Here is a 9836-nt window from a genome sequence, read left to right as displayed (position 1 = left end):
AGGGTTTCAATTACTTTAGGAGCTAGGATGGCATCATCATCATCACTCCCATAACTGCATTGGTGATTGGGACACCATCATTGATGAGCAATCAACCGATTGTCTTCACCCCTGATGATTGTGTGTCAGTGCTTAAGTCTCTGTGAAGTCCATTCCTGTCCACTCTTTTATGTTGTCAATCCATCTCTTCTTCTGTTTACATCTTCTCTTCCCCTGTACTGTCCCTTGGAGGATGATCTTGGATAGGCCAGATGATCTTGTTACATAGCTGTATCACTTCAGCTTGTGCTTCTTCACGGTCGTCAGGAGATCTTTATATGGGTTTTATCTCTACTACCTGTATTTTCCATTCGAGTTCTGCCGTAAGAGTCCATTTCTTGCATGCATACAGGAAACTGGAGACGACCACTGCATGCAGCAGTTTCAGTTTGGATTCCAGGGAGATATTCTTATTCCTCCAAATTGGCTTTAGCTTTGCCACTGCTGCTGTTGTTTGCACAGTTCTTGCCCGAATTTCTGCTTTGGATCCTTCATCAGTGATGATTGCCCCCAAATACTTGAACTATTTCACTGTCTCCATCTCCTGTCCACTGACAGTGATATGTGAGCTGATCCCATCACATTTGTTTGTCATCAGCTCGGTTTTCTCTGCACTGATTTCAATGCCATATTTTGTGGAGTTTCATCCAATCATTTCACAAGGTTGGCAAGTTCATCTTTGCTGCCTGTCAGGCCATCAATGTCATCAGTGAACCAAAGATTTGAGATTGTTCGCCCCCCAATGCTGACTGTGCATAAATGATCTTCTAGAGAACTGCACTGCTGGCCTTGGCATACAGTTGTTTAATTGGTAAGAATAAGCTTACGACCAGCATTGTACTTCTTCATGGTTGCCCAGAGACCTTCGTGCCATACTCTGTCAAATGCCTTCTTGACGTCAACAAAGATGTGGTAGATGTCCTGCTGGTGTTGTAAGTACTTCTCACATAGAACACAAAGGTTGAAAATCTGTTCTGTGGTATTTCTTCCAGCGAAAAATCCAACCTGTTCTTCAGCGACGATATTCTCTCCTGGTGTTTTCAATTAGTTCAATATGACTTTCAACATCACTTTGCTGGGATGGCTAATTAAACTTATAGTCCAGTAATTTTGACACAATTCTAAGTTGCCTTTCTTTGGCAGAGTGATGATTAGTGACTGTGTCCACGTGGAGGGCCACTCAACGGTCTCCCAGATCTTGTTGCAGATCTTGGTGAGTACATCTATTACTATTTCTCCTCCAAATTTCATCATTCTGCTGGGATGTAGTCAATACCTGTAGCCTTTCTGTTCTTGAGTGATTTCACAGCTGTCTCCACTTCTTCATATAGTATTGGAAAATCCTCCTCCTCTGTTGAATCTGGGCTGTCTAAGACACTAGGATCTCCATTTGTCTAGTGGTTGTATAGATCAGAGCAGTAGTTTGTCCACCTATTGATGATGTCCCTTTCTTCTGTAAGACTGTTCCCTTCTTTGTCTTGAATTGCGTTAGCTTTGATCCATTAGCTCTGCAGGGGGTTGTGAATGCTGCTAGTGCTGCTGTTCTTGGAGCTCCGGTGTTTGATGTAGGAACAGAGAGCTGAACTTGCTGATCCAGCAGACCTCAATGTCGTTCACTAAGAAAGACCACAGACTTGGTTCCTTGGAAAGGCGCTAGGCCAGGTTTATTGTTGACAAAGCACGGTACCAGTGTCCCGGCTCAATGGTTAAAGGTGTACTAACATATGTGTGCCTGCAACAATGTTACCAGCTGAAGCAGCACATCAGGATGTTGTCCCCTAGACTAGCCCAAAGATGCCCCTCGTATGACCTCTTCTTTTATACATTGATACAAAAAAGTTATGTATGACACTCCAGACATCATTAGTTACCACCCCTATCCTTGTACCTGTTAGTTTGAATAAAACATCCTTATCCATTATCCTTCCATCCCCATACCCTCTTATCTTTACACAGGATCAGGGTGTTCTGGTACCATCTGGTACCATCTCTTAAGAATGTGTTTACATAGTAACTTGAGAGATCTGTGTGGTTTTGTACCATCATTTCTGGTCAGAAATGTGCTTATTTGGTTAGTGTTTTACTTTTCTACCAATGCCAGGCCTACTCTGGTTCCCAGCCTTTGGTTCACACTGTTAATTATGCTTACAGCTCCAGCAAGGCCTACACTCTGCTCTCACAGCTCTCAAACTCTAAACTGAAACTAAACCTAATCTCTTTGTTTCTACATTCACTTTTTCCACTTCATTCATGACTCTATAGACTTCTATCATAACCCCCCTTAGTCATTCCTTATATAAGATGAACAGTCCCAGTCTTTTTAATGTCTCCTCATATACAAGTTGTTCAATAACCCTAATAATTTTGATGCCCTCCTCTGTACCTTTTTGAATTCTAATATACGGTTTTTGAGATGGAGTGACCAGAACTACACACAATATTCAATATGTTGGCATATCATGGATTTATACTGTGGCATTATGATATTTTCTGTCTTAATATCTATCCCTTTCCTAATGGTTCCAACATTCTGTTAGCCTTTTTGACTGCAGTTGTGCGTTGAATGGATGTTTTCAGAGATTTATCCACAATGACTCTAAGATATCTTTCTTTAGTGGTAACAACTAATCTAGACCCCGTTATTGTGAATGTATTGTTGGGATTATTTTTTCCAGTGTGCATTACTTTGCAATTATGAACACAGAATTTCATCTTCCATTTTGTTGCAGGTTACTAGATGTATGATGTTGGTCAGGTGGTCAGTAAAATATTCCTACTGTTACACTCTTATTGTTCAAGCATGGAAATTTTATCCATAGAGATTCTATGGTGCAGTTTGATACATTTAAGACTTTTACTTCATTTGACTTGGCTTTCTTTCTCATATAGTGTCACTCCCCCACCAGCATGACCTTAGTTTAAAAAAATCCTCTACCAACTTTTTAATTTTACATGTCAGCAGTCTGGTTCCAGGTTGGCTTAGTTGGAGCCCTTTTTTTCCTCTATTGGCTCCTCTTTTCCCAAAAGGTTTCCCATTTCCTAATAAACCTAAATCCCTCCTTCGAACACCATTGTCTAAACCACAAATTGAGCCCCTGCGGTTCTGCTGGTCTTTATGGCCCTGCATGTGGAACTGGAAACATTTCATAGAATGCTACCATGGAGACCACAATCTCCTTCCAGAGCAGAGAATGGAACCCAACATTCTTCATTTCCAGTTCTTTGTTCTAACCACTCAAACCTCCACTGGATTCTAGAAGTCCTAACTCCTGTCATGCTACTATAACCACTAAGTCCTGCTCCTTTTCTGGAAGTGGAGACAGAACTCTGGGCTCCATACTGCCAGCCAGCTCCCCTCCCTTTTCTCCCCACTGGACCCCACTCCCCTCTCAGAGCTCAGCATAGACACGAGAGGCGAGAGTCACAAAATGTCTTTGGTGCCTAACTAACACTTTCACAAAACCCCCTCTCGGCTGCCCCCAAGCCCTGTAGGTACCTACAATCACTCTGTGCCTAAATTCATGCAATTAAATCTCCCTATGTTTTTGCCTATGGATGTACACTGGTGATCCCCTTTCAGATACAGACACCTAGGCCCCAGAGTGATGCACAAACTGAGGAGAAGACAGGCATTCCTCTGCCTAGCTCACCTGCAGGGCCCAATCCAGTAAGTGTGCTCAAAGGAGGAAGCCCTCCTTTAATAGTGAAAAATATTGTCCCAACTTCTTATAGATCAGCTGCGGAGAAGTCACTTGGGGAGGTCACATGGGGAGGTCACATGTCCTTCCCTTTAACTGGTCCCCCCCCCCCCAGTATGCTCCATCACCAGTCACCCACAGGTGACACCTGGGATGTTGGACACCCCCAGTTCAAGTGTCCCATCTGTCTGAAGGGGAGAAAATATTTGAATGGGGTGTTGCTACCTCTCAAGTGAGGATCTAAATCACTGAGCTATGGGATATTTTGATATGGGGTATCCGCAGTCACTACTGTTGAAGTTTTTCCACTGTGACCAAAGAGAGAGGGAGCAAGCAAAGGAGCAATGCTGTAGCCTGGTTGTCAGAGCACTCACTGGGAGGTGGGAGACCCAGAGGCCATTCCCCCTGCTCCAGTGACTTTATTTTTTTTAAGTATGTATTCACAGTGGAACAGCATCACAACATCACTGCCTTCAGATGTCTGCTCAAAACTGCTTAAAGTTACAACTTGGTACCTAATTAATGTAACTCTTTTGAGCCTCCATAGCAAGTGCTTCTCATTCCTGGGGAACCCATCATAAGGCCAATCACTGCTACAGAGTGAACTAGATTGCTTGATAAACAGGTTGCAAGCAAACAATGTACATTTTCATACAGCTAAATGTGAATGTAGACATCTGGGAATAAAGAATGTAGGCCATACTTACAAGAGGAGGGACTCTATCCTGGGAAGCAGCAACTCTGCAAAAGATTTAGGGGTAGTGGTAGATAATAAACTGAGCATGAGCGCCCAGTGTGACGCTGAGGCCAAAAAGAACTAATGGGATCATGGGTTGGATAAACAGGGTAGCCTTGAGAAGGAGTGGAGAGGATATTTTACCTTTGTATTTGGCACTTGTGAGGCCACTGCTGGAATACTGTGTCCAGTCCTGTTGCCCACAATTCAAGAAGAAGGTTGATAAATTGGAGAGGGGTCAGAGAAGAGCCATGAGAATGATTAAAGGATTAGAAAACCTGCCTTATAGTGATAGACTCAAGAAGCTCAATTATTTAGTTTAACAAAGTGATGAAATTACCACAATCTATAAGCACCTACAATGGGAACAGATATTTAATAATGGAATCTTCAGTCTATCAGAGAAAGGCATAACATGGTCCAATGGCTGGAAATTGAAGCTAGACAAATTCAGACTGGAAATAACTCATACATTTTTAATGGTGAGAGTGATTAATCACTGGAACAATTTATCAAGGGTCCTGGTAGATTCTCCATCACTGACAATTTTTAAATCAAGATTGCATGTTTTTCTTATGCTCTAGGAATTATTTGGGGGACAGTTCTCTGGCCTATGCTATGCAGAACGTCAGACTAAATTATCACAATGGTCACATTAGGCCATAGAATCTATGAATGGCATAATAAAGGAAGAGAGAGCGAGTGAGAAAAAGAGATAAAGAGAGAGATCCTCCATCTGTCACCTTTCCACAATGGTAACTTCATTTAAAAACTTTAAAAGCATTAATATTATATTACATTTACTTTATTAATTATTATTGTTATTATACTAACTTCTCCAATTCTAAACACAGTGAAGAATGGATGCCAGAAACCAGAATGCTGTTGCCGAATTCATCCTCTTAGGTTCAATAGCCTACGAAGATGACAGGCCTTTCTTTTCTTTACATTCTTCCTCTTTGCTTATGTCTTGACCATAATGGCCAATGCCACCATCATCGCCACGGTGTGGAAGTACAGCTGCCTTCACACACCCATGTACTTCTTCCTTAGCAAATTCTCTTTCATGGAGATCTGGTACATCATGGTCACCATGCCCAAGATGCTGTCCAGCTTCATGGTGGAGAGGACCACCATCTCTGTGTCAGGCTGCATAATCCAATTCAATCTCTCTTCTACTTGGGAATCACCGAAAGCATGCTTCTGGATGTGAAGGCTTATGGTCGCTACATTGCCATCTGCTAAGAACTGCGCTCCAGCAAACTGATTAACAAAAAGGTCTGCACCCAGCTGGCTGTGTGATTTCATTGGCCATTTGCCGCTCACCATCTCTACCACTCAATTCTTATTCTGTGGCCCCAACAAGATAAATCAGTTCTTCTGCGACCTGGCACCAGTGCTGAACCTCTCATGCACAGACACCTCAGTCAGCGAGATGATATTCTTCACCTTTGCCAGGGTCATCATCCTCCGCTCCTTCCTGCTCACTATGGTGTCCATCATCTTCATCATCTGCATGATGTCCTCCACCACTGGCAGCCAACGGGCCTTTTCCACCTGTGCCTCCCACCTCACAATGGTGATCATCTTCTACAGCACTGTCACCTTCATGTACATCTGTCCCATGGCGCGCTACACTTTCCAGGCAGAAAAGTTGGTCTCTGTCTTCTACTGTGTAAGTCACCCACTCCTCAACCCTGTCATCTAGAACCCAAGGAACAAGAAAGTGAAGGAGGTGCTGGGGAGGGTGCTGTGCAGCAGCAGAAGGCTGAATTGGAAGAGGGTTGGATTCATTAACTGGGATAGTTCAGAGAAAAGGAGGGGGATTCTCAATGGCTTCAATGTGAGCCTCTCCTAACCACCAAGGGCAATGGTTTAAATGATGATGGTAGCTACTGGTCAGAAATTGATACTCACATTGATGGAACCATGGTTCTATTCCCATTTCTGCATTGCATTTAACAAAAGAAATAAATGGGGCATCCTGACTCCTGCGACCTATTCCCAGTACTGGAAGAGGAGTGGGGTCTAGTGGGTAAGGGATGGGAATTAGCACTCCTTGGCTCTATTATGAGCTATGGGAGAGGAGTATGCCATATTAGCAGAGGCTTAGATTCAGGATTCATGAAGTCTATTATTTGCTCTGCTCCTGACCACTGGTGTCACATGAGGCAAGGTAACAGGCCTTACCCATGATTGTGAAGCACACTCTTTGGAAGAAAGGAATTATGTTAAGTGGTTTATTGGCTGAGCAAAGTGAGGCCCTAAACTCAGACTGATGGTATTTCTGTTTGTCTCTCTGCAATATGATAATGTTTATATGCCACATCTGATCAGTTCCAGGTTTGCATGGATTGTTCCAGGCAATAATGGACAGAACCCTTTTGATTTTGGGAAAATGAGACGAGGGAATGGAGGACACACACTGCCCCTGCTATCTGGTTAACAGGGCCAAATTTTCAAAGGTATTTAGATGCCTACGGATGCAAATAGGTGCCTAGTGGGGTTTTCAAACATGCCTAAGCAGGTGAGGTTCCTAACTCCCATGAAGATCATACCAACTCCCTCTGCATATCCAACACCCAAGCATACAAATACACACACATATATCCACACACACCTCACATAGCCAAATACCCACACAACTCTACTTCAGATATCCCAACATCTTTAACACCCCACACATACCCAACCACCCCTCCAGCCAACACCCACCCCACACACACCTTAACATGAGCAAACACATACACATACTCCACAGCTATATCCACACAAATTAACATTACACAGCTTCCACCCTTCCCAACTCTCCCACACACACCCCATCACTTCCACATACCTTGAATTACACTCAGCCAACACACACCTGTACCCCATATGCACACACATATAGTTACCTCATATACATAATCACGCCATCCCCTATCAAAACCACCCCATGCCCCATATATAACCCCATCCCTTGCAGCAACACCAACACATTAGACCCATACTAATGGGTCAACACACCTTCCCATACTACACACCAGCCCAAGAAAGACCCTAATCTCACACACAAATATATCCCACTTCCCTCCCAAATTCACGCCCCTCTATGAAGTACATCTTCCAACACACTCCACCACCACATATATTTCACCTCTCTCTCTCTCTCTCACACACACACACACACACACACACACACACACACACTCACTCTTCAGCAATATCTCATCTAACACCTCTATACACACTGAACCTTCTCCACACAAATCCATTGTACATACCCCAATCTCATTCCCCATAACTCTGAAAAAACATACTTCACCACACACATCTTCACTCACAAACCGATATTTATCCCACAAAACTGACTCCCTCTCACACACAACTAAGGCCTACATTGCATATTTTTATCCCACAAATGATATTTTACTTTATTTTGTAAAACTTTCTCTCCTTGTAATTTTGATGATGGCTAACAATAAAAGGGGAAATGTGTGTGTGTGTGTGTGTGTTTGTATCCTGGGGTGTTGGTATGATCTGCATGGGAATTAGGAACCTCACCTCAGCAGGTGATCTCAACAGGAGGCCATGACAGATAACTAGCATCCAAGATGTATTTATAGAATGTAGCTGAGAAAAAAATGTGACGTTGCACTCCATATGATTTTATGAAAGTATGCTGATGAATATGAATGCAACTGGAATATGCTTCATGCAAAAGGTCTCTTGTGAGGTATCATTACAAAGCTTATCATCTAATGAGTGTGGTCATCCTATTTGTATAAAGGTATCACTCTTGTATCTGAAATTAGAAATATAATATATAACTCTGAGGGCCTATTGCAATTATGCAAAGTGTGGGCCATTAATGGTGGTTTGGAATCTTGATGGCTCCCATTAACCAGGACAATTGTCTGTAGATGGCTCTGTTTTATTTGTGAGTCTTCCTGTATACGTATGTGCTGGCAAGTGAGTAATGAAGTCTTACAGTGACATGTGCTCATGTCACATGAACTGGAATCCATCTTTAACCTGGTGCTTTTCCATTGCGAAGGAGGGGTGGGAATCAAGAGGGACAAAGGATTCCCGCCTTATGCAAAAGATATATAAGTGGGTGGAACAGAGAAAGGGGGCAGCCATCATCAGAAATCCCCTAGCTACCACCTGAGCTGAACAAGCACTGTACCAGGGGAAAAGATTGTGCACAGACTAGGAAGGTGTCCAGTCTGTGAAAGAAACCTATTGAACCATCTCTGAGGATGAGATTTTATCTGTATTCAGTCTTATTACTGTGTTAGACTTATATTTGTGTGTTTTATTTTATTTTACTTGGTAATTCACTTTGTTCTACTTGTTACTACTTGGAACCACTTAAATCCTACTTTTTACTTATTAAGTAAGCCAGAGTATGTATTAATACCTTGGGGGGGGCAAACAGCTGTGCATATCTCTCTATCAGTGTTATAGAGGGTGAACAAGTAGAGTCGGATCTGCCATTAACATAGACAGGGATGGAGGCATTATTGTTAGGGGATAAATAATACTGACAGGTGCTATTCCCAGCGGACCAGGGTGATTGCTGAACTTGAACTGTCGATAGCACACCAACCCGGGGGCCACTGACTGCAGCCTAATAGGGGAAGGGATCTGCGTTGAGTTGGCCTGCGGCTTCCAGGGGTTGTCCTTTAATGCATCCTGGGATTTAATGGTACAGTTTACGACAAGGGGGTACCCGAGGTATTTCTTCCCCTACTGAACCATCCCCAACAGATATTTGACTAATTTTGGGGAACTACCCTCCAGGGTAACTTTGCTGTGTGGTGCGGGATTTGGGAACACACCCAGCAGTTAGAGAGGTTAAACTCTTGGGCAAAGCAAACCTTTAAGGACTCATATGTATTTGTTTACAAGTTAGTAGGGATCCCTTTTCATCCTGCATGTGCTCGGGGGGAAACGGGAGGTAATGAGAGGAGTGTCTCTATGGCAAAGAGTACCACTGTGGCAGACCCTGGACCTGTTTCTATGCTGGGCAGGTTACCTTAGGGCCTAACAATTACAATTTCCCAAATACTCACAAAATAACAATTACTAATAGCAGGCAGACTAAAAGCAAAAGGCACCAGGCCACCAGGTTAGGCCGGCCCTGTGAAAATAAACACAACCAACGCTCAGAGTTCTCATGGGGAGTGCGCTGCGACTGTTCAACGAGATCACAGGGCATTCCCAGCAGACCTTATTGTCTTTTGAATAACAGTTTAAGTTTCAGATTGTCGCTGGCAGTCTTCTCTGCAGGCTGAACGGTCCACCGTTTAGGAGCAGGCACTGCTTTCAGATGAGAGTGATGAATCCAGTTCTTTTGACCTTTGCTGCTGTGTGGG

General features: G+C 43.3%; 1 pseudogene; it reads left to right on the top strand.

The window, feature by feature from the left end:
• The first annotated feature begins 5333 nt into the window (after positions 1 to 5333).
• LOC135975150 (olfactory receptor 6B9-like) lies at positions 5334 to 6331 on the top strand (annotated as a pseudogene).
• The last annotated feature ends 3505 nt before the right edge of the window (positions 6332 to 9836 follow it).

Source organism: Chrysemys picta, chromosome 13, assembly GCF_011386835.1.
Source record: "Chrysemys picta bellii isolate R12L10 chromosome 13, ASM1138683v2, whole genome shotgun sequence".
Taxonomy (NCBI): Eukaryota; Metazoa; Chordata; order Testudines; family Emydidae; genus Chrysemys; species Chrysemys picta.
This window is presented reverse-complemented; position numbering and strand designations above follow the sequence as displayed.